This window comes from Bombus fervidus, chromosome 13 (genome assembly GCF_041682495.2).
Source record: "Bombus fervidus isolate BK054 chromosome 13, iyBomFerv1, whole genome shotgun sequence".
Lineage (NCBI taxonomy): Eukaryota > Metazoa > Arthropoda > Insecta > Hymenoptera > Apidae > Bombus > Bombus fervidus.
Genome location: NC_091529.1, coordinates 8,932,364 through 8,957,259, shown reverse-complemented (window position 1 = coordinate 8,957,259; position 24,896 = coordinate 8,932,364). Strand labels below are relative to the sequence as shown.

Here is a 24,896-nt window from a genome sequence, read left to right as displayed (position 1 = left end):
CTGTAGCTCCAGAAGGATACGTAAACTTGGTATACAGCGTATGTAAACGTAGTATATAGGAATGCCAGGTGAACTAGTTATTTCGTACGTACGTTAGTTCAAATGTACGTTTACCTCTATCAGAGGTGCTATAAACTATAAATACTAAATATACGTCTCCTTCTACCACTACAAACAGAATTAGTAGTTTCAACGCCCTTTTCGTAAGCGAGAAATTGTTGCTGTTGCTAGTGCTGCACGCGTAGCTTAGCATAGAGCAACATCGTATACGCAACAGCACCGTACACTGCTTTCTGTATCTCAGTATACGCGTGTTCGTCTGAGAAATGTTTCGAAAAAGACTGTAACTTAACAGGAGCTTGAAACGAGCAGGACCTTAGAAAGATAGAAAGAGCTGTGTTGATTTCGTAACCGAAGCTATATTTTATATAGAGAAGATGAAAATGCTGTTCGAGCACCTTTACGAGGTGATCGAAACTCTACGTTCGTACACGTTTCCTTTTGCGGTACAAGCTGATATTGTCTCGCGAAATAGCCGTTTCTTTCGGGCTCTCATTGCTATTTCTCAAGATCCTGTGAGAAATCTAGGAAAGGATAATCTTATCCATAAAGTTTTCAACTTTATTCCGAGGTGACTGTAGTGTGAACTGTGCACTCCTTTGTATTCTCTAGAGAAGGCAGCAGCTTATTTACATTATGTATTTTATCAGCTAGAATATCGAATAATCGTACACGCAAAAAGCAGGCGATATTATATAAACTCGTTGTTACTGTATATTAAATCCACATAGGAAGTCGAACTAAATTTATAATAATAATACGCTTCCGTCATTGCCGAATATCATCATACGCGATATTTGCCACGGATGGCAGTCATCGCGTACCTTAAATTTAAACAGAATCGCTGATAAAAAGAGTATTTGAAATTCCTATCATCGCGTCCATCCAGTTCCGAATGTTCACGTATCCTTGAACGAGCATATCGTATATCGTATTTAAATAACAAATTCAATATGTATTATACAAAGTTTACGGCGTGTCCCTCTTTTCAAAGTCGTTCGGGGATATCGTCTTTACGACGCCTACACAATTGATCTGAGAACATCTCGCGGTCAACGTGCCAGAATTTCTTTTTTCCCATTTCTTACGCCGTGACAAACGGGTTTTAAGAGTTCCACGACACCTTATTTTCTATATTAGGTTGTCCGTAAAGTTTCTTTCGTTTTAAAAGAAAATAATAATATATGCGCAACATTTTTAGTTCTATATCATTTTATTGAATTACGTATGATCCATTCTGTGGCAATAGAATAAAATGAATACATAATTCAATAAAATAATATAGAACAAGAAATGTTTCGCATGTATTATTATTTCCTTATAAAACGAAAGAAACTTTCCGAGCAATCTAGCGGATTATCGAATGCGAAATAATTCCACGACCTGGTTATCATGTCGTCTATTACAGACGTCTAACGTACGATACAATATCGCGTTTAACACTAGAACTACCGATAGTTAACACGAAGCTATTTATACCAAAACCAGCGAAAATGACTGACCTTTAAAAAATACGTAATAATAGAATATTTTTATACTTATTGATTTATTACTTTCTTACAGATGCAATTCCACGTTATGTAGTACATTTTTTGGTATTATTAATCCAGCTGGGACCCCTAAACGAGGGTTGACACATTTAGAAAATTGTAGAACCACTCATTCTGACTGGTGTGGTATTTCTAGTGTTAGCATCTAGCGATCTAGCGATCGATCCGGAATTTTCTTGATAACTGATATCATCATACCGAATGATACGCGGTACAAATTTAAAAAACGTGTGGAAAATTGTACAAAACGAGGAAACTGGTTAATTGGGGTTCGATAAACAGATTGCAGGATCCTTTTACGCTTCGGCAAGTACCAATCATTTTGGCTGGTATTGGCATAAGTAGCCTTGATACAAAATTATTTTCAGTTTGAATACATAAAAAGCAAAATAATATTATTCTTTTAGTTATCGTTGCGAAAGTCATTGCATCATTGCGGAAAGAAATACAACATGAAATAGGAATTTTAAAATAAAACCAGTGAATTTCACTGGTGTGGTAGTTCTAGTGTTGAAATCTAAGTTCATATTTTAATATATGTCATATCGGGTATAATTATCTACCTTATTTCTCTGTTGTCCGTATCGTCGTATATCGATAGGACGAACGTATAGTTAAGATCGCATAAACTAATAACGATGGCAAGATGGTCGAACGAATGCGAATTCATAGCGAGGAGTTTCGTAAGAGGAGCACGAGTGGCGCAGACTAGAACGACATGCGATAGATCAAGCGGTGACCTAGTACACAGTACACGGCTGCTTCCGGACGAACGAGCAACCGCACTAGAGTTTCGCTATACGTGGGATCTGAAAGTAACCCTTCCCGTTTTCCGGCTTGGTAGGACAGCTTGCCCAGCCACGAGGTACCCATTATTGCCCGCTCGACGACGCCCGCGCGACCACGCGCGATTTATCGCCACGTGTGTTTTATTGGTTTCCCCTGCTACCATCGACGTCCACTGGGTTTCCGGCAACCGTGGTTAAACGCCTGGAGGCTCGAAACGTAAGCCCGCGCCATTTCTGCCATTTCTTTTTTCTCTCTCTCTTTTTTTTTTTTTTTTTTTTTCTTACTAATTATGCCATCACGCAGCTCTGCCTCGCCACTGTCCTTGTACGAAAGTAGAATTTCAATTAGACGATAAACGAAAGGTCTACCACTCTATCGATGATGTTTCAAGCGTACGAATGGTACGAATAACCGACTAGAATTGCGGAGCATGGAGTTGGCTTGCAAGTCCAAGTTAGCTGCTAGCTACTACCTGCTTCAAATACGACCTGGCATCTACGACTACATGCATGGCGTAGCTACGTACTACTTGCCCTGTTTGGGATTCTCGCCTTCCGATTAGACCATGATAAGTTCTTCTCCTCTGCAATTTCAGGTAATATCCTTTAGCTTCTAGCAAATTCTTGGGAGAATTATCTTTGACGTGGTACACGTATATTATATCGGTAGCGAACAATCGCGTTACATCGTCCATTGCTCTCGAGCTTTTTTTTTTCTTAAACGAACAAATTTCTACGCGCTATGTAATTTTATTATACACATAGAATAAGTGGAATATTATGTCGATATATCGTTATAGGACTCGTACTATATTAGTTTCACAGAAAGGTCGGATTTTCCGATTCGATTATTTTCCACGTTAAAAGTAAGTGTCTACGCGTAGAAAAACAAATATGCCGGATTCATTGTCTTTGTGGCGCACCGCTATAGCGGTGAACTTGTTGATGCGTACCTACCCCTAAACAGGAGAGATTACGCGCCAGGAATATTAATTTTACAAGTTGTAACACCGTTCACTGTTGGTTGTAGACTGTAGACTATAAACTGTAGACTGTGGAGAATAACACAATGCCGACAATTCTATCAGCTTCTCTCGCGAGCCTCGAGACATTAAAACGATCCATTGTCTACTTGTCAAGAGACGACACCCACTATTTTAATATATTTATTTATTAATCATATTTTTTAAGATTAATCGTTAATTTAGTATGTTTTCGTATTAAGGAAAGGCGGAATATTTACGTTACGACTTGTCGTATTTATCACCGCGTAAAGATAAAAAGAAAATAGATCTCCATACGTATTTTAATTCTATTATGAAGAATAGAAAGGGTTTAAATTTAGATCGCTTAACGTACCACGGATAGACACGTCAAAGTCAATATCAAGCAAGCTACTTTTATTTTTAGACGCTCACTCTGCGTTTATTTGACGATTGTTCGAGTTCTTCTTACCGTGTTATGCAAGTACGAGCGGGAAGAAAGAGAACATTATCAAAGGAGTATATTTACGATTTTAACGTCTGTTCACGTTAATTACACATTCGCATGCTCGTTTCCATATCTACTGTTCCTAGATAAATAACACACTGTACACATTCATCATACGTCGTCGCAGAATTTATCACACGTTTTCATTAATTATTCAACCACAAAAGTTCTTCCCGGACATATTCGTACTGTTCTTATCTTAATTACACGCTGCAAGATTTATAGCGGCGAAGGAAAACGGATTTAGTATGCGTAGATCGCGACAAAGATAGACATCGAGGGCCTCGGTTGGTTAACTGATAACAAGCGAGTTTGCCCGGAAAGCGAAGGATCTTTGGTTCTGTCGGCTCGCGACCCACTTAACTAGAGAGGTTGATTCTTTTCCGAGATATCTGACAATACGGTTGCGTTTATCACCACCTTGTAGCGTTTAATCTGGCGCATTCATTTGCACCTATAATATCTCCGTAAAACTATCGTGTGGTAAAACACGTCTGCGAAACACCATGATATCGTTACACCTTCGTCGACCTGCTGCATACAACGAACGCAATCGATTCAATTATTCGGGTTATCTCGAAGCAAATGGACCGATCACGCGACCAACAGAACTACGTTATTATTGGCTGACAAATTTACAACCGAGATCACGGTAATAATAGCTGTTTGCTACAACTTTGACTATCTCGTTGTCTATATTCTCTGAACAAATTTTTTACAATTGAAACATAAATCGTCCGTCTTTATTTAAAAAGTGAAATACACGCTCGTGTTTCAGTCTCAGAAATTGCGGATTTTGTCAATACCACCTAATGACAGAATCCGCAATCACTTTGTGGCCAACCCAATGCGTGTTTAAATACGTTTACGTTCATATAATGGCTAATCATAATAGTCATTGCGTGGCAAATTCTCTTATACATATGCAGTATGCAACGTTAGAAAAGATAAGAGAAAAAGAAATCGAAAGAATCTGCTTGTCGCGTTTTCCAAATATCGCGATTTCGTAAAACTATGTGTTCGTCGAGTCCAATATCGTTGTATGAAAGTTGTATGTACGGAGATCGATGTTTTTCGAAATAACGACAAAGGAATAATCACGTAATACTCGTTCGACGATATAATAATATCGTGTAAGATAGTTTTGTGGCCGAGAGAGTAAGTAACTCGTGAACAAGGTAGGTTTGATATTTCTAGGCGGCAATTTACACGTGCCATAGTATGCTGCAAGGAGCAAGCATACGGTATACACACAGTGCACCTGCTGTATGTTCACCATATGAGCCATTAGGCAATGAACGTGGGCGGTATACGCGTTCTATATGTCGTATTATCGCGCGTATATCGAGCCTGCCAATAACAGCTGCTTATATATGGCCTATCCTTTCGTAACACGGTCGAGCTGTACTTCGGGCAACTTACTGCCGATGATGCGATCCCAAAAATTCCGATGTCACGACGCAACGATCCCGAAACGGATGCTTCATTAAGAACGAATAAAAAAACGAGCGACAAAGAGCTGCGCATAATTGGAAAACGAGGCGAATGTAAACGTCGCATTCACAGACCATAAATTGATTTTCGTTCGGTGAAATTGATTCGCGCGTGGCTTAATTACGCGTTATCCTTTCGTTGCCGTAATCGTAGAAAATAGTAGGATGTAATCGTATTTTTCTCAACTTTCCGCGTTACATATTTCGCTATTTCTTACCGTCGTACGATAATGTTAGTTCGCCTTCTTTTCTTTTTTTTTCTGAAAGAACCTGATAGTATCGTTGCTGTTGGTTAGTAAACCGCAATAATCCTTACGAGTTACGAGTTAGTAAACCAGTCGCGTTACTGTCGCGTTTCTCCGAAGAAAAAGACGTTGCAACGTTATTGCACGACAGACGAAACAAATAGCGAAATATGTAACGCGTGAAATTCGAGAGAACACGATTACTACCTACTATTTTCTACGATTACGGCAATGAAAAGATAAAGCGCAATTAGATCGAACGCAGGCCAATTTCACCGAAGGGAAATAAACCTTTAGCCTCGGAATCCTGAAATACGACGATTACGTTCGCTTTGCTTTCCAATTATGCGCTGCTCTCTCTGTCTGTCCCAAGACTAGTCGAAACGAATCTGGAATGCAGGACGCGACGTTTCGCAATGCTCAGCACTGTCAGCGACGGCTGACGGTGTGGGACGAAGAGCGCGCGCGGGTAAGTTTGCTCGCTGGAAGGACACAAAAGCACATAGGCCTTAATTGACCGATGTGTACGAGAGACAAATAGTATCGGTTCGTAAGCGGGGCGCGGCACACAACGAAGATAGCTCGTGTAATCATCCCGTGTTCACCGTGTCTGTCTGCTCGCATTACCAATCCCTTATTTCCTACAAACTGTAACAGTGCGCGATTCAAGGAACAGAAGCATAGATGAATAGATGGATAGATAGACGAGTCAATACTCCGAGCTATGCATCAGCTTGACATTACACGCCGAGTGTCACACTTGACATAGATCGTACGTTACACGATTCCGTTGCCACGTATAATATTATGTTGAAACGCGTACGCGTCGAAACAAAGAGAATACAGATATTTCGAACGACCTGCTTCCGCTATTCTTGTCTATTCTTGTAATCGAATATTATCGTAGCGTACCACGGAATTAATACGCTGATAGATAAGACATCCTTCGGTTAGTTGGAGGATCGTCAGCAGAACTAGCTGCTATCCGATTGGATTGGTCCGATCTGCGTCAGGGGGCTCAATGGTCGATGCTGTCCCGGTACATTGTCCACGTGTTTCGACTAAAGCAGCTAAGTAATTATGGTGAAACATGATCTGTCCATAATTCAATCGCATGCCATATGGGCGGCTGGTATGACGGTCGTGCGTTTCCAGCTAACGCAAAAACTATCGATCGAAGTAACAATTTAGTTTATGCAAAAACGCTCGATCGAAACTCTTGTCTTTGCTCGACAACCTGGTTTGTTTCCGCCGCATTCTTCCCAAAAATTTACACGTACACGCTACGCGTTCTTTTTTTAATTTCACTTTGCAAGTTTCACTGTGTGTACAGTCACAATGTGCGTTGCGTGTGTATGTTAAAACTTTAAGAGACTTTAAAATTGAGAAGCGAGAGAATCTTCCGATTATTAATTCTAATTATTAACTACGCATCTATAATTCTGACGCTTCTTTTGTTACGGAAAGAAGGTATATTCTCCTTGTAGACGATATAACGCGTATTTACAAAGACGGATTAAAATAATGAATTCTATGATAAATTGAATAATTCGACGAAATAGCCATTGGTACGATCAATTGTATCTAATATTAATGAAACGTATCGGTTTTATTTGATGAGAAACATCGTCCCCGAAGCTGGCTCTCATTGTCAATTATTGCAAAATCTTCCTCGCATCTAAAAAGATATTACGGTACAAGCTCAAACAATGGAAACTCATAAGCGATGCTGACAATGAGAACGATAGCGTGACGGAGGTCCGATAACCAATATTTTATGCATCGATCCACGGTCAGACACTGAACGAACGTCGATAAATAATAATGGCTATTCTCGTGCTATCCATAAATCCTGATACTTTAAATTACGTGTAGATACCAGTGCATCATGTATTATACGCGTGCTCGTGTATAATACCGACTTTCATAGGAAGCTTCAGCTGCTGCCTCTATATACAATTAACGCGTATTATGCAACTTCTGTATAAAACGACTTTGTAAAGCGACTGAAAGTTTCATGAATTCTTGCATTATAAAGTTTCGCTTATAATCTTACCGATATTGCTACGCAAAATATAAGTAATAAATTGATGAGAATCACAAATCCGTAAACCTCTGCTCGTTGCACCTCCGTGCATGTACGAAAATATAAACGTACGCTCGTGTTATTTATTAATTTATTAATTTATTTATCTACGAGACAAAACAACCATTAGTAAAATCCATTAGTTTTCGGTATTAACAAGAGTTACGTAGGATTAAAAAATTCAAGAACCTCGAGGGATGATGGACAGCGTTTAAACGAGTTTTTAAATAGACGTCGATCAATCATTGTCATTTATAGGCAATTCCCTTTTTCTTTAACTTTCAAGTTGACATCAGATTTTACTTCCAGCGTATAGTCGAGCGTATTAACGCGCTGGTCAAAATCTCACGTCCAGAATAAATAAAAACTATTCCAACTATTATATTAATCTGACATTACTGGATTTCAAGTTAATGACGTAAAATTAAATAAAATTTTTCATCGATCCAGCGTTTTTGATAAGGCAACCTCTTAGCCTGTACGAATGGATTATCGTCGAAATAAAAGACACCTTTGAAATATTTCATTTCGCGTCAAGATATAAATTCTCTCGTCTTCTATCCTTATTTCTTTATCTTCCCACGCGATTTAATTTATTCCAGACAAAATGTTCGCGCTTCGTTCGTTTCGATGTTATTGGCAATTAATAATTCATCCTAAAGGATCAGGGAAATCGCTATGCACGCACGATACGTACGTGCATAGATAGGTAGCTTGCCAGAGATTCGAGTCGTTCCAAGTCAAATGTTCTTCCGTAGAACCGTTTCAGATATCGCATAGGCTAAATCGTGCGATCTCGTTGAAAGTGGTAGAGTTAATAACGAGATGTTATCGTAGCAGTAAATTAACGTCTATTACCATTCTCTCGATATATTCGATCTGGAAGCAAGTAACAAATGGAAGTTGGATTTGCGTGTCACAAATTCGAAATCATATAACTTTCGGTACCAAGCAATGTCTAAATTATCAAGGAAAAGTAGCTTAAAGTAGAAACTTTATATATGGTAGAAATTTATCGTAATCGCCTTGTACTGGTAAGAACTGTAATTGAAAGCTTCGTAGCGGCGATGAAGTAATTTAGTTTCTAACATTAGACCGGCGATCCGGAGAAACATTTAAACTCTTCGAAATTGCAGTCTAAAACGTTTACAATTCAGTTCGTTGAAAATGGATAGATAGTTTAAAGCTCTAAAACATTTCGCATTATCTACGGCTCGATTCCTCTTAAGGATCGCAGAATGAAAGGAAACAAGAGATAGGATTTTAATACGCGGCTACAAACTTTATTTTATAGATACGATGTCCCGCTTCGCCTAAACAATTTCACTCGTAAATATATAAAATGCCGATAAGCGATCTTTCGCGAACGATCGAACGACGATGTACTCTTTCATTTTAAACAACATGAAGAAGAAAAAACAAAAAGAAAATAAAAGAAATCTTGATATAAGCGTACCAAGGGAGGCTGTGAAGTTGACGACAGAAACCAGCCATCGGATAAGGAAAAAAGCAGGAGTTGAAATTCAATTACGTAAATGCAAGGAGACCGAAGAAACGGTTTGTGCGGTTCGGCGCTGATAAATTAGGTTTCACCGTAGAAATCTCGAGGCAGCTGATAAGCCGAGGTATTAAGAGGAAAGATTTTGAAGAAAAATGATGGGGGAGGGCGAGGGGGTGAGAATATCAGGTGAACCGGCAAGAAGTTAAATTCAAGTGATCATTGACACGGATGGGTTATGCGAGGAAATTATAGATCGCTGACCGTTGCTCGTTAGATTCACGCAATTCAGCATTGGCTGAACGAACGATCTCGGTTTCTCGTAGAATTCTACCTTTATATTCGATTTGAAGCCGTCTCAGCGAAGCTGGCCCGAAACGAACCTCGTTTAAATAATTCAAGCAATTGCCTGTTCTCTCGGTCTCTATCGCCATCAAACCGTGATTAAATCCTTTAAAGCGTGAACGGTGATAACGTAGAATTCGTCCTTGAAATTTCTGTGGAACAGACTGGCAAGAAAAAGTAGGATTACAGGAGACAATTACTTGCTCGGTGGGGATCTATGGTACAACGAAAGACGCTGACGAGCCGCGCTCCGCTAAATGCAGCAGAAATGTTACAATTGAGAAAGAACGACTGGCACTCGTAGTACAAGTCCCATAGAAATCAAGCTGCACGGTAAAAACAAAATTAATTACCACCGGTTCAAATTGCTTTCATTGGCAAAGATACGAATATACCCTAACGAGAATGTATTTTAAAAATTGTGTTATATTTCACGTTAGAATACTCCATGCTATGCTCGTAGTATATTCCGTTTGAAGAATATAACTCTACGTTAAATGCAACGAGAAAAACGTTCGTTTAAAATTAACTAAAAAATACATGTACGTATATAGGTCGATAAATCTCAGGAACAATATCACGTTCTATTATAAATTCTCGGCTTACCGTCGGATTCGTAGAAAATCTCGTATCCAAAATGCAACTCGTCGTCGAGCCGTGAAAAAATTAGTCGTCGTTTCGAAGAGAATTGAAAGAGTCTCGTGGTCGAGCTTCTGCGGTTTTTCGTTATACATTACGCGCACGACGCGGTGCAACTCGACGCGACACGACGCGTTTCCTTTCCACTGCTCTGTTTATGGTAGATCGTATCGTAGTCGTAGACAAGCAAATTTACCATAGTTATATTCTCGTGTACAAGCGAAATTTATACCGCGTCCGAACACTTTTATTTCGAGTCGACTTCATTCAACGGAAAATGTCATTTCTTTTTTTTTTTTTTTTTATCATCGTCCCGTCTCCGACCAGAAATTCGTGGAAATATCAGAAAGTACTAGTATTTTGCGAAACGTCAAAGATAGGTTGAGGAGAAAGATTTATCTTTGGGTTAATGTCAGAACAACGACTTCAACGTTGAGTCTACTCTTCTCATACGAATCGTTTGTATCTGTCGTAGCCATACGATACTATCGATAGATAGGTAATAAAGCACATCGCGTTCGTTGTAACTTTTCCATTACTTGGACAGTTCGTTCGTGGTTTCGCTTACATCTCTACGGGTTTTATACGTAAACCGGAATTTTAACGGAGCTCGTTGCCTCTTAAGAACATTCGGAATTTATGGTGAAAAAAAGTTGCAGAGACTTGTACATCGCACTAGGTATATCAGCGCTATTACGGGTGCAATTTCTACTGAAAATACCTGAAATCGTGAAACTTTTGTAATTACCAGCACTTTCGTAGGGCGACACAATTGAAAATGTTACTGGTTCACGAACTTCACGATACCGGCAAAGAATTTAAACTTTAAAAAACACCAGCACGAAGCTCTAAAGTCGTTTGAAGAATGAAAAGAATAAGAAATACGAACAACGTTATAAAACAAATTCGTAATTTCTTTCTTGCAGCACTCGCAATAGCACGATGGAAGAACAGCGTTGAAATATGCTAATCGTACGCTCACAAATACCGATAACACGAAAAATTCTATTTACCTAGAAATTATTTTTCTCCTCATCCAACCATCCAATCTCTCGCGTCGAGTAGAGTGATCTTTCGAAATGTCTACGTCTGTTGGTAAACAGTTTCAGCTTTTCTCGAAGAAACTTCCATCTCCTTTTCCTCCATTATATTTCTTTTTCTTTTTTTTGTTTTGTTTTTTTTTTTTTTTTTTTTTTTTTTAGTTACCGCCTCTCTTTCTCTCTCTTTCTGTTACTAGCTTTTCCTCTTTCTTACAATTAGTCGCTGTATCATTCTTATTTCTTATTTCTCTGATTGCAAGGAAGGAAACGAGCTAATCGCTCATTCTCTCTCTTTCTCCTCGTCAAGAGATTTCTTAAACAACCTGACTCCACCTTACGAGCCAACGAGAAGCCTCTCTTCTCTTCTTGGATAGTATTTCCTTCCTCGTTCGTTCGCAGACCTCACTCTTCGTCGTTCTCTCAGCCGACGTAGCTGGATACGGGTTAACTATCATAGCTGAGATATTTGTTTGGGAGGAAGAATAGGAAAGCTGGGTAACACGAGGCACAGACCATTAGAACTAAGCTCTGTTAGTGGCATAGGGCGTATCAAGGTGCATTCAAGCTACGCTGGAAAATGTAGTCGCCATTAACAGTGATACTTTCGCCAAGATGCTGGGCGGTCCAGATGTTTACCTACCGACTTCCAAGCAACAGAGCAACTAAAAATAAGTTTAGCTTGCTCGCTAACGCAAACCACTACCGCGTCGGTAGAAACTGCTTTTCTTCTCTGCTTTACAATGATCGTTACGTTTATGTCATTAGCGTTCATTTGTATACGTTTTTAAGCAAGTAAGCAAAGCTGCGACGCTCTGCTCGAATGCGTGGGTATTTGTAGAGATTTGAGAAAAGAAGGAATCGTTGGCAGGCTTTAAAAGGGCCTCTGTGCAAATCTCCAACACGATCGCGCGCCAAACTTTCTCGCGTATCCTCGTTTGAAACAACGCCGCTTCCAAAACGTCCGTCATACACGAATTTCATAATAATAGTAACCATTTCGTAACGTAAATAATTGGACGGTGCTTTTAATTATATTTTATCATGGTACGTTCGCGATCATAGTTAAGAGGATTTTCATCGTCTTTAGGAACACGAACATTTCATCGTTGTAGGATAATTTAGCCGTTAAAATAAGACGCTATTAAACGTCATTGCTAGGAAATATTTCGGTGGAAAATCAGTTCGCGAGGAACAATGATAACCATAAATTGTTGTTAGCCACGTAAAGTGTGTATATATATATTGTTTTCACTGTCCACTGCATAATGGATCAGTCTATTTAAATAATATTACGAAACATATGCAGGAAACACAATATTAACGCAGCTACGCACAGAGTGCCACGAAAATTAACCAGTTAACTGCGAAATTTAGTTTTAGAAATCTCTCATGGGGTTAGATCGTGGAGCGCGTAAGTAAATGCAAGCAACGACGAGTATACGCGTGAAACGCACCGAAGTAAAGTTTTTGTTTGACGTTAACCGTTGAAAGAAAGTAGCTAAGTTGACGATAGCTAAAAAGACGACGACATGGAATCGTGGCAGTGTGTGTATTCATTTCCGACGAGAAGATAACCAAACTCGAAAGCGATAGAGGAATGGGGAAGAAGCCTTGCGAAGATTTCGTCGAATGGCCTGTCACGAATGACTCTGTCAGGTTATTTCATCGTTTCTCGCCGTTATCCTGGTAGGCCTGCGAGGGACGATACGACGTGATTCGGGTCGAACCGAGAAGTATCTTTTCTTAACGGAGAAAAAAGAAACGATATTGAGCCATCAAGGGCGCGTGAGAACTCGCCTAATCCCATCAATTACTATCACCGGAACGTCTAATCTCTTGAAAAGGAAGGGAAATAATTAAGCAGAAACTACTGCTACGTAATTTGCTACCGGCGTTATAAAATAGGAAAATGGAAAAAGAGGAGAAGCGTTCCGATTGGAAGCAGAAACAGCAACGCAAAAAGTAAAACGGCCAAAGAAAGGGTACAGAGAAGGAAGAGAATTATACAAATAAGTAAGCGAGAAAGTTACGGAACTCGTCGAATTAAAAGGTAAATGTCTTCGCACTAATCGATTTACATATATACATATAGCGATGCGAAACACATAGACACGTACAATACGCACACGCGTACATAAAAATAGCAAACAGAACAACGTTAGGTTTGGATTTCATTTTCGTTGGCCGTAGCAGGAAACGCGATACTTCGAACGGTTGGAACGCGACCGGTCGCTTGGTTCTCGTCGCCCTGATATAAGCGAAGATATAAGAGAAAGCGAAGATACTTGAGCTTGACAGTGGCATAAATTAAGCTCTCTTCCGTGCCGCGTCGTACGGTGGGTTAGCGTGTCCCAACGGTTTTGTGACTGCGACGGCGAAGCGACGCGACGTCAAGGATATTCTCGGTTATTCTTTGCGCGATCGTCAACGTGGACGCGGGTCAAATGGCATTTCACCTCTTTAACTAAATCTTGGCGATTTCTGCAAGCTCTGTGACTTTCGTAAACTGTGTATTTTATTCCTTTCCATTTGGCTGCTACGTTTACTACTGAATTCGTGTTCTCGTTAATTGCAACGAAATACTTACACATATAGACTTTACGTTATATATGCAACAACAAAATGCAAACGTATCTTCGTACTTGCGAACAAGATATTATAGCGAATACGCGCACAGTCGGTTTTCAACTAGTCGTTCTTTTTCTCTTTCATCTTTCCTCGTACTTGTCGGTAACGAGAAAAACGCTGAGAATTGATAGCGTGAAAATCCCGTATATTTTACCAGCTCCTCTTAAGCACCGACTCGAAACTCGTCTGAATCTGTTATTTATAATTTTTCGCTAAGTAGTCGTTAATAATTTACGGCCACTCGGTTTTCTTTGGCCGATCTTTTTTCAGGAATTATTCAACCAGGAGCAATTAAGCAACTTTGTTCGCTGCTATTTAAATTTTCTACTCATTAGCGTGTCACAAAGACCAGCAATGGAAAATACTTGTTTACATTTTTTTGACTTCATTCCGTTCCTCGTTACGAACCAATCGTGAAAGTTAATTAAAAATTAATCACAGACAACATCAATTGTTATCTTATTTTACGTCGTATTTTTTCATCTGAAATATGTTTAACATGCGATTGTTAACCCGATCGATCGCGCACAGATCGTCACATAAATCTCGGTTCTGACCGTGGTGAACGTTACCATATTACGTGTTTGTTTATAAAAAATGTCAAATAAATCTTAAGTACTACCGAAACGTTACATGCTTCTGCCATATGCACGTAATAGCGTACCGAATTTCTCGATACAACGAGATGCTTTTTTTTTTGCCAGCAATATTTTTAATCGATCTCTTCGAAAACAAACAACGAATAAACGTAAAATACGATACGACATTTCTATGGGAAGTCCTTTGCCAGATGCGAAGCGACGCGATTGCTTTGAGACTGTTGGCGCTTCTAACTTTAAAACGTAAATATAAAAATGAAATTTCGCTTATAATCCCGCGTATTAAAAATCGAGTTTAATCCCTGGACAGATATATCTTGGAATGGAATATTTAAGAGCGGCCGGCCAACGGCGATAGCTTTTTTCCGCTACGCGAGTGATCGACGAGTTTCGTAAAATTCATTAAAACGAATTCTCGCTCGACGAAACTGGCTAATGACTAATGACGAACGCACGAGCCACCGTGTTACCTATATACTCATTAGCCGATAAAACTTTCGCAAAGACGAATTGCCCGTGCGCTTGGCCAATTGCGCGCAATTTCCCTCAATGTTCCTACCTTGAATAATGAAACGGTAGCGCGAGCCAGGTAAAAGTGGTCTCTAGTTCTACAGGTCATTACGCGTTACTCTACATGCAACTACGTACAACATGCCCGGTTTAACTGGAAACGATCAAATATCTGGAAAAATACGAATGGCACGAAAATATGTTTAAGGGGAAAGTCGTACGATATCGAGAGGAACCACGCACTGCGTTATTTATCTCTTTGATCTTGCGATATCCTTCAAACGTTCTTTGGAGGCGACACTAAGATTTTGAAATGGATATGTCCGTTGTTTATCGCATGTTCTATTAGTTGATAATCAGATGTTTTCAAAATACTATGAAATCGCGTCTTTTGGAGCATCTGGCATCAGCATACGAACTTTCAAATCAGATCTATACAAGCAACTATGTTCGTACCGAAATTTACCGCTCGGGAATTGACGAGCTGTTTTGGAAACATTGGAAAACTGTGAGCTTGCGTTCCGACAATGTCATACCAGTAACAGCACTATCGAAAACATCTTTCTGTACGATGGAACATCGAACAACGTTAGTGCTGGATTATGTGTAGGACGTAACTTTGTAGCGTTTTGAAAACATCTGAATGTTAGCTACAAGGACATATAATAAAAGATGGAAATAACAATTGAAAAATTGTAACGTTATCTCTACAGCAGGTTGCAAGGTCATCGCAAGACCAAACAGATAGGAGGAAAAAAATACGCCCCCCTCGATACCGTGCAACTTTCGTACGAAACATTTTTTCGTATCGTCCGTGTTTTGCCAGATATTTGATCGTTCCGAGTAAAACAGCACGTATCGTATATCGGTTTCCAACTGCCATTTACGTTACAAAAAAATTGTACCATTTTTATACTAAACAAGTTGCAGCATTTCTCCGATATTATTAACAGAAGTACACGAAATACGTTTCTCTGTTTCCCTGTCTCTCTTTCTTTCTCTTTTTAAGGTAGGAAAAATGCAGCAAAGAATTTATTCTATCCAGAAATGGAATTTTCTGTAGATACTTGAAAGTTGGGGAACGGTCGATCGGAAAGGAACGTAGAAGAAAGACACGTTTAAACGCATCGTTCGAATCACCGTCAGATCTCGCCGCGAACCACAATTTACATAGAAACTCAGCGTTAAGTCAATTCCCAGGAGCGCGATCCAACGATCGAGTGAAAAAACCTTCGGCGATCTCTTGCTTGAAAGCGACTATAAAAAGAAAGTAAATCTGTCGGATGAAAGAAGCGTCGTAGGTAAATCACGTAGGAAACAGTTTTATCGCGTGCCGAAAATCTTCCAGTTATCTTAAGAGGCAACGATTTATGTTTATCGAATACGCAACAGCCACGTAATTCGTCCCACGGTAACTAACACTAAACGGCAAATACATGTAAAGTACACGTACGTATCTATCCGTATAACTCGTATCGCATGTTCGCCTTTTCCAAGATTTTCGTTCGTTGCGTCGGTTATCGTACGTGTAGGTAGGTGTATTTCGTAGAATATCTGAACTATCGAGTTGAATATTTAGAAAGGAATTCGGTATAGCCGTTACGAAACTGAAAGATGATTTTATAATAACGGCAAATAGTCGATGCATACATTGGAAAATCAGAATTGCGATGAAAAGAAGATTACTCGTTTATCTTCGATTGCTTATACAAATGTTGGAAAACCTTGCTCAAATGTTTATCGTCCTTTTCGTTTGTAACGTGTCGGGCACGAATTACCGGCACACGGATGAATACACGTTCGATCGGTTGTACGACTCACCCATCTCTCGCGGGTACTGGTATTCACCGACTGTATGGCCTCCAAATACCGGTATTCATGCATGCATAGCTGCAAGTATTTTGCAGCGAAAGAGCTTTCCGCTCAACTGATCCCTACATACTCCCCTGCCTTCTTCCCATCCCTTTACCTCTACATTCGCTATGATGAAATCTTCGGCGCCGCGAAACCCCTAAAAAGTGAAACGAGACCACCAAATTTTTTTTCTTCCTTCCAACCGCGTCAGATTCCGAGAAATGCACCTGCTACCCGCGGTTCGATCTTATCCGATCTTCCTTCTCGCCGCGATATCGCTCTATAAATACCTTTTTTCTCGCCGTAGCGGAATGTTAACCATGTCACGGATAAATGCATGCATACACAAACGACGGCTTGGAAATTTTTCCAGTGGCAAATTTTTCCTCTTCGCCAGGCTACACCTCCACTGCGCCAATTTCAAGCGTAATACGCGTCTGCTTCTTTTCGTGCCCTATACGCTGACATTAAAGAAAACTGTCCAATGTTTACGTATTATCTCTTTCCATTTCGATCGATTTTTCAACCGATACCGTTTTATTCGTCGTGTCGCTAATAGAATTCATGGAACGTACACACACACGCGCGCACACTCTTTTAATGCACTATCTTAGAAATACACGCGTTTGAAAATTCTCCACGAGTATTTCTTTATGATAACAACCTTTGTAAACGTTGGTTCACGTTCGTGTATTAATTATTCGATTTGTATAGTAAAAATGGTATCTTTCTCTGTTAATATCAAACGTTTGAAGGAAGTTTCCTAATGTTACGTGGTTAACGTAAGACATTGGCATCCTCCGAACTTTAAACAATATATCGTGCTTGACAGTCACATATTTCATGGGGAAGGAGATCACCGTTTGCGTTTGAATGCTTGAAAAGCTCTCTTGTTGAAATCTCTATGCTACAGTTGCAAGTAAAACGCGCTCCATTGTTACGCGATGAATCCACGTCGATCAGATCGTTTTAAAGCGAAATATTCAAAAGCGTTAATAAAAAGATCGTAACCTATCGTTTCTGCGATCGAAAGTGCTGACAAATTTTGAGGATTATACTAGCGTGATTTATAGAAAAATTATACTCTCGTTCCAGAGACTTCTTCCTTCTTCGGTATTAGTCTTCCAGTCAATCTAAGAAGACACCGAACTCACATTTGAATTTTAAGCGTTTCTCCAAAGAATCGGAAGCTCGCTCCTCAACGACCTCGTTCGTATTAAGGCCAAAAGTTCAAAGATCATCTTTCAATCGTCTCCTTCCAACTACAATTTCTCTATTCTACGTTAATCTCTACCTTAACGCGACTACGCTAATACTAAAATGCGAATCGTATCATTAAAGATAAGAAGAACGTTTCTCTACGAACATGTATTTTACCTCATTTTTGACAAGATATTTATGATTTATATAACAGTTAAATTCTGCTCCACGTAGAAGAAATATTGCTACTCTAACAGACGAGCAATTAGCTTTCCTGTCAAAGGTCGGTATCTTTTGAAGTATATATACGTGAAATGCTATCGTAGCTATGTTATAATTAGATAAGAATTCATTAAAATGGAAGCAAGTTCATCGACACTAACATATATATATATATAAAAAACTACACACGTATATCGAATTTATTATTTCAATAACAGAAAGTCTCGTTTCATTTATATTAAATCCGAGCGTAGATCGTATTACATATTTGAAGTATTCTGTACGATATAACGCATAATTTAACATTGAATTTTCTTTTAAAACAAGACCGTGAGACGTTCTCGCCGCTACGGAGTTTTATCTCTGTTCCGTTTTAAATTGCGACATACATTTTTCTGAAACAGAGAAAGGAATAAAGAGGGGAAAGCCGACTCGTCTTGCTATCGTTTAACAAAGGCCACGCATTATCAAAGGTTCCTAGGGATGCGGAATTGATCGCTCGTTAGAGAAGCGGTGGTAAGCTGAAATAGCATTTCTACGGTCTGTGATGCGGCAGGTGTTGACGAACAAAGGTGAACGAAGGGATTTTTCCCCTTATTAACGCATAGTCTACCGTTCTGTAGCTGGGTAGCTGCATAATATGTATGGTACATGCATGCGTATATAGCAGAGCCGCGAACAGAACGTTTAAAACCATTCTCTTTTTTCCAACTTGAACAAACGCAGATCGGGAACAATGCACTGTACGCGTGTTTTCCCACCTCGTTAAATCTCAATTGGTTTTCCGAATGGTCAAAAAATTGATCGATAGTTCTCCCGAACTTTTTGCGGCAAACACGACCTTCGAATTAATTGTTTCTCGAGTACGCGCTGCTTATTAAAATTAGTGCGACTCTCGTTGAAGATCTTACTTTTAGACAAGCTTGTAGTGCGGTTACCTTGTACACTTGTCGTTAGACATTAATATGGTCTCTATACGTACCTTATCCACGACGATTCAGTTCGCAATGTTAGAAATGAAATTTATCGACGGATGATCCGACTTGATAACGTATTTTTAGTAATCATAGTATGTATATGTTATCTTCCGAGCAATAAATCGGTATTTCTTACTAATCACAATAGTTGAAGTTTGTTCGTAAATATTGGTTCATCGCGGAGAGGACAGAGGATTTTTACGAATTTTCCGTTTGCACGAACTGACAAGGTATGATCGATGGTGATATATTGTTTTCATTCGCCGGAGGAGATGAAAGGCATATTGACTTTCTTCCAGAAAAATGTCAAAGTGATTTTTTTTTTTTTTTTTTTACATTATACGAACTCGTACATTACAGTTAATGACTTTGAAGCTTTCGATATTACGTCGTTTATTAATTTTTTATTAACCACGTAGCCATCTTGGATTATCGTACGTATTCGTTAAATGAAATCTCTACCATAATTCAGGCAACCGATAATCGAACACGGTTTCTCTAAGGCACGATCCATTGGTTGGATTGATTGTACGGCATAAGCTAAATCCCTTAAGACTCATTGTCAGAGTATGCCTGTCATTGCATGCGTCATTGATCACCCTCTCTACTTTAGCAGGGTTCTAGCAATCTTCTATATTCTACAGTGTTAATTCAGGCTCGATCGTAACGCCCTCTCTGTCACGAGAATAATGCTGTGTAACGAGTCTTTTAATCATGCAAATACTTTTCGATCCGATCATTTCAGTTAAAATCAAATAGTCGCGATGGATTCGATAGATGAAAGGGAACTCGTTCGAGTTTCATAAACGAGTGAATCTTTATACATTATCGTAGCTGTAACGACCTCATTGCAACTCGATTCTGAGTCACCTATCGGTAAAGATGATTTCATAACGCATTAGACGTAACATGTCTATTCATCGTCCAATGTCTGCCATTCAATGGCGTCGATCAATTTCCAGGAACCGTCAAAGTCGTCGTTCAGTCATATTTCTATTTACTATCCACGCTATACGTACATACGTATGCGGTACGCGTATCATGTACGTAGAAGAAAAATTAATTTTCCATTGTCGACACGTTATTCTGGACTCCCTTCGAATCATGTTACAAATTTAATTATCAAATGAACCGACAAGCAAGATGAAAATGGCGACCTCTCTTTGGGGTATTAATCGCAAATCGAAAAACAGTAGAAACGACGTATAATTCGAGAAAAATGTCTATGGAAAAATAATAACAAAATACTAAAAGAAAAGAATGAAAAAGCAAAGATTTTTTACTATCATAACCTCATACATAACATAATTAATTCGCTGTATAGATTGTCGGTGTTTCGTTTAATAGACATATTGGTCAGCGGAAATACAATCGTTCGCAAACGCATCGAACATACACGAAGTATATAATGGCTATATGATCAGCTTTAACCGTTATTGATTTCCTTACAAATGAAACTTCTCGAAAAATTCACTAAAGGAAGTCGTAGGCAAATTTTCGTGAGAGTCGTTTCGAGAAAATCGCCTGTTTAGAAATTACAGGAAACGACCGTAACGTTTTGCCTCTCGTGACTTGTGAATCTCTTACCGAGGAGGAAGAACAAAGGATAGAACGCTAATAATCTAAAATCATAGAAAAAAAAACAAGACGATTCATTACTCACCGTTGTTGAAGAGGCACGAGACAGGTACAACTTTGGAAATGAAACACAAACAATGACAAGACGCCACCAGCACCACTGATCATCACTCGTTGAATGCATGTCTATCTCGCCGGAATCTCACAACACACATCTGCGTAGTACTTTTCAACCTGTTCTTGTTCTACCGGAAAAAAATTTCAAACTCGTTCGGGAGAAAACACACGAATGCAAAAAAAAAACAAAACATTCGAGAAAGAACGTCGGAATTCGATTCCGTAGCTGACTTCCGATCGATGAAAAATCGATAAACTTGGTGCCAAGTGAAGTTATTATCGAGAATCAGAACGCGCACGAAAAAGAAACTTTTTTCACTGATCGATGAAACGTACACGGATAAAGAACATGGCGGTCGTGATCCGTTTACCGAATGACGCGGTTCAGACGATCCTCGATCGATTAGAGGTCGATGGGATTAATTCAGGAATCGGGCACACGAGCCCCTGATCGTCGAGCGAGCATTCGCGCGCGAACACTAAAATTCGGTTGCTCGTTCACCGGTGAAACGCGAGCGTTGCTCGATATTCGCGACGTTTATCGCGACAATGAATAACAGGAGGTTCGATCGGGCAAACTCAAAAGGACAATTTAGTGAGGCAAGATAAAGGCGCGCGCGCGGTATAGTCGCGGAACGTGAGTGCCGCTTCGGATGTCGACTGATCCCGCAGGCTGGTAGAACGCGCACGCCCTCTCTAACGTCGCGCGACTCACCACGACCTCTGGCTCTGGTTTCAATCTCAACTCTATCGAATAAGTACACTCTGTCACATTAGCTGGAAAACGTTTCTGTAGTTTTCTAATTTCATACTTTTCTGTTTTCCTTTCGATTTGACTTTGCTTCGCCTTTTGCCTTGCCACTCTGCACAGATAGAACGCTTACAAGTCCGAAACACGATATACAACGTTCGTTGTTTTCTTCGTCGATTCGTTCACGCTCCGAAACGATCGACTGTACGAAGCGATACATCGATCGACATTTTAAACAAGTTTCGAAATCGATTCGATCTTTGGTCACAACTATCGTTCGGGATTCGGGATTACTGTTCGCTTCGTGGTGGCTGATTCTTCTTATAAGCTGCGTACCGTTTTTTTCCATTTTTCCATTTTTCCAACCGGAACATGGTAACGGATTTTCGTTTCGACAGATTTACGCTCGCGTGCGTATTTTCAAACGTGTTATATAAATATACAGGGTGTTCGGCTACAGGTATCAGGAAATTTAAGGGATGGTTCTCAGAGCCAAAATAAGACGAAACTGAAGAATTAAAAAATTGCATTCTCGGCTTTGTTTTTTTAGTTATTGATAATTAAAGATCGCTCAAGATACCTCTGCACGCGAGCAAACCTCCTCACATTCTGTATATTTATAGATGAAGCTTGCGTGTTAATTCTTCGCGTGATAAAGATTATTTGTGTGACCCGGTTATAATCTAATAAGGTACACCGAATCCGACATTTCTCTCGATAGAAGTTTGACACAAAGGCGTGTACAGCTTTCGCCATCTTTAATTACGCATTCGTGAATCGTCCAAAGTAAAGATATTTATCGACTCATTAGCGAAAGAGGTAAGTGTAACTGTCAAATGTCTCCTTAAATTTTGTATTAGTTTGCAGAAAACATTATCGTCGCGTGATGCATCAAAGATTCCCGATTATCATAGATTCCTGATAAAATATTTTCCATTAAATTCTCACCTAGTTTCTAAATTCGATTCGAGTTAAATTTTTAATTCGTCGAAGCTACCGAAAATGTTTGAAAATATTTCTTTGCTTTCCTTCTTTCTCTTGTTTATCGCTTATCTCTGGTTTCACGTGATCGCAAGATTCAACGAAAAAGAGTCTTTCGACAGAAATCCACGCGAGAAACTCACCGACTGTGAAGCGTAGCCATGTTTATATACGTCGCGATCGTGGCAGACAGTTCTACAGTGCTACGTACTTAAGTTGTCGGCGAAACGTTTACGAAAAGAAAAAGAAAGAAAAAAGAAAATGCAAAGCTAGAGAATATCGAACCCGTACGCAGTTCTCGGAGCATCCTCCACCGCGCCAGTCCTCCTTCTGCTTTACGGGTTACGAGACGACGACGCGACAGACGCGACGGCGAGTAAGGAGCCGTGGCAAAGAGAGGTTTCCGGGTACTCCTGTGGGAACAGTAGGACTCGCGACGTCACGGTTCGACAAGCGAGTACGTAGTCGCTGTTTCCACATCCTTGAGTCGCGCGACTTACTCTTTCGTCGATTTCGTTCGCAAAGTACGTGCTTCAGACTTCAGACTGAAACGTACTCATTCGCGTGTACACTACGCACGTGTCAAAGTATCGTGAGACTGGTTTACGTTTCCGACACTTTTCCATATCGCTGCAACTGCAAATACTTACGCCGGTGATAAAACTCTAGTTAAAAAATGATCAGGAGATGTTCGGTGTTTTTGCCACGTCGAGTACAGAGGATGAAAACGCGATGTAAATGTCTAGCGTATGAAGCGATTCTGAGTGAGAGTTAAAACGAGTCTCTGTCGGAATCGGAAGAATCCGACGTCTCGGTAAACGATGAAATCGCGGTATCATTTCGATTTACGAGCGGCGATTCCTCATGAGTTTGAGTCTCGTTCGGTCAATTTGTCTTCGTAAATTGATTCGCCGCGTCTCGTACCGGCCGACCTGCGTGCACGGCATATCAATAAAATACGTCGTTCGATCCGCGATAACACCTATTCATCTCAGCTACATCGCTCTGTAAGGATGCAGCTGAGCACTATTGACAATATTTGATCCGACGCTTTTTTTCAATTTTAATCAGGTTATTCATAATTGCTTAAAATAGTAAGCTTAATCTGTACGAATTTTCTGACGAAAGTATGCCTCGTTGTCTTCGCTATACAAATATTACGCTAAACATTAGGCTATACAAATCATAGCAAGGTAATTTCTTAGGTAAAAAACCAACAGAAACCACAAGTACTAACGAAGTACGGAGATAAAGGATGATCGAGAAAGGAACGTTAAAAGATTATTCCTTGTACGCGAAACTCGTTCAAAAGGCAGAGTCCCATTGAAATTTAGCGTTCTTCTTAGACCCGTTAACGTCTCCTGTGTATAACTCGAAACTTGGAACTCGCAGCTTGGCATATCCTTCTCTTTTGTTTTCGAAATATAGGACGAGTGCGCACGGTAGAGAGAAAGAGAGAGAGAAAGAAAGAGAAAGAGAGAGAGAAACGTCAGAGAGTTAACGTAATTTAGTAAGTATCTTCCGTCTAATAGAATAAAAGCTCAAGAAGCGGCCTACTTGGAGGGCGAAGGATCGCGACACCGGGAGGAATAAAATCCTCCGAAGGCTTTCGTTTTACCTTTTTCCAGTTCAACAGGAAGAATGGAGACTGACAAAAGAGGGAATGGGAGTATCCGTTAGACCATGAAATACGAGTGAGAGGAGTTCGTTCGTCTTAAAAGCTACGCTGTAAGCTATGGTCCATATGAAAATCTCAATAATACCGTCTCACGCTGTAATTGGGCAACCGAGCATTCGAAGCTCGGAAATTGCCTACAAATTACCGGAAATATGGACCGATCTTACGCTTCGACGATGCTGCACCATTTTCCGTACCTTATTATGAAAGTCCCGTCCAACTCCGGTTCCACGTTCATCGCGTTGTATCTCCGAGGTAAAAGATTTTCTCTACTTGATTCTTACGCGCGTTGAATATTACTATCCAACGAAAGAAGTTACGCGATTCGTCGTTTACACGTTCATGTTGAATTTGAGAGATTCAGCGACAAGTAAGTGCGTGTGTGACTGAAAAAATTTAATCAACGTATCGTAAACGATGCTTTGTAAAATGGCTCGTAATACGAATGGCAGAGGGCAATCGTTTCTTTGGTACGAGCGAGCGGCGATTTTCTGTTGGTTCGTTACGCTGCTAACGGTCAGTTTTTGAAGAATAAAATTGGAAGTATAGACGTGCCTTTCTCGGAT

At 39.9% G+C, this 24,896-nt stretch overlaps 1 protein-coding gene and 1 long non-coding RNA gene across 4 annotated transcripts in view; one reads left to right on the top strand and one right to left on the bottom strand.

Annotated features, from left to right (window-relative positions):
* LOC139993740 (hemicentin-2) overlaps positions 1-21,593 on the bottom strand; it is a 258,897-nt gene extending 237,304 nt beyond the window's left edge. For 2 of the 3 annotated variants that reach the window (XM_072015742.1, XM_072015746.1), the window contains exon 1: positions 20,889-21,593. The gene's annotated coding sequence lies outside the window, so the exon portion shown is untranslated. The remainder of the gene's footprint in view (positions 1-20,888) is intronic. The other variant, XM_072015748.1, reaches the window with a different exon arrangement.
* LOC139993742 (uncharacterized) overlaps positions 2,281-24,896 on the top strand; it is a 63,328-nt gene continuing 40,712 nt past the window's right edge. Inside the window, exons 1-2 of the long non-coding RNA XR_011801449.1 lie at positions 2,281-2,615; positions 2,703-2,994. This is a non-coding gene — a long non-coding RNA (uncharacterized lncRNA). The remainder of the gene's footprint in view (positions 2,616-2,702; positions 2,995-24,896) is intronic.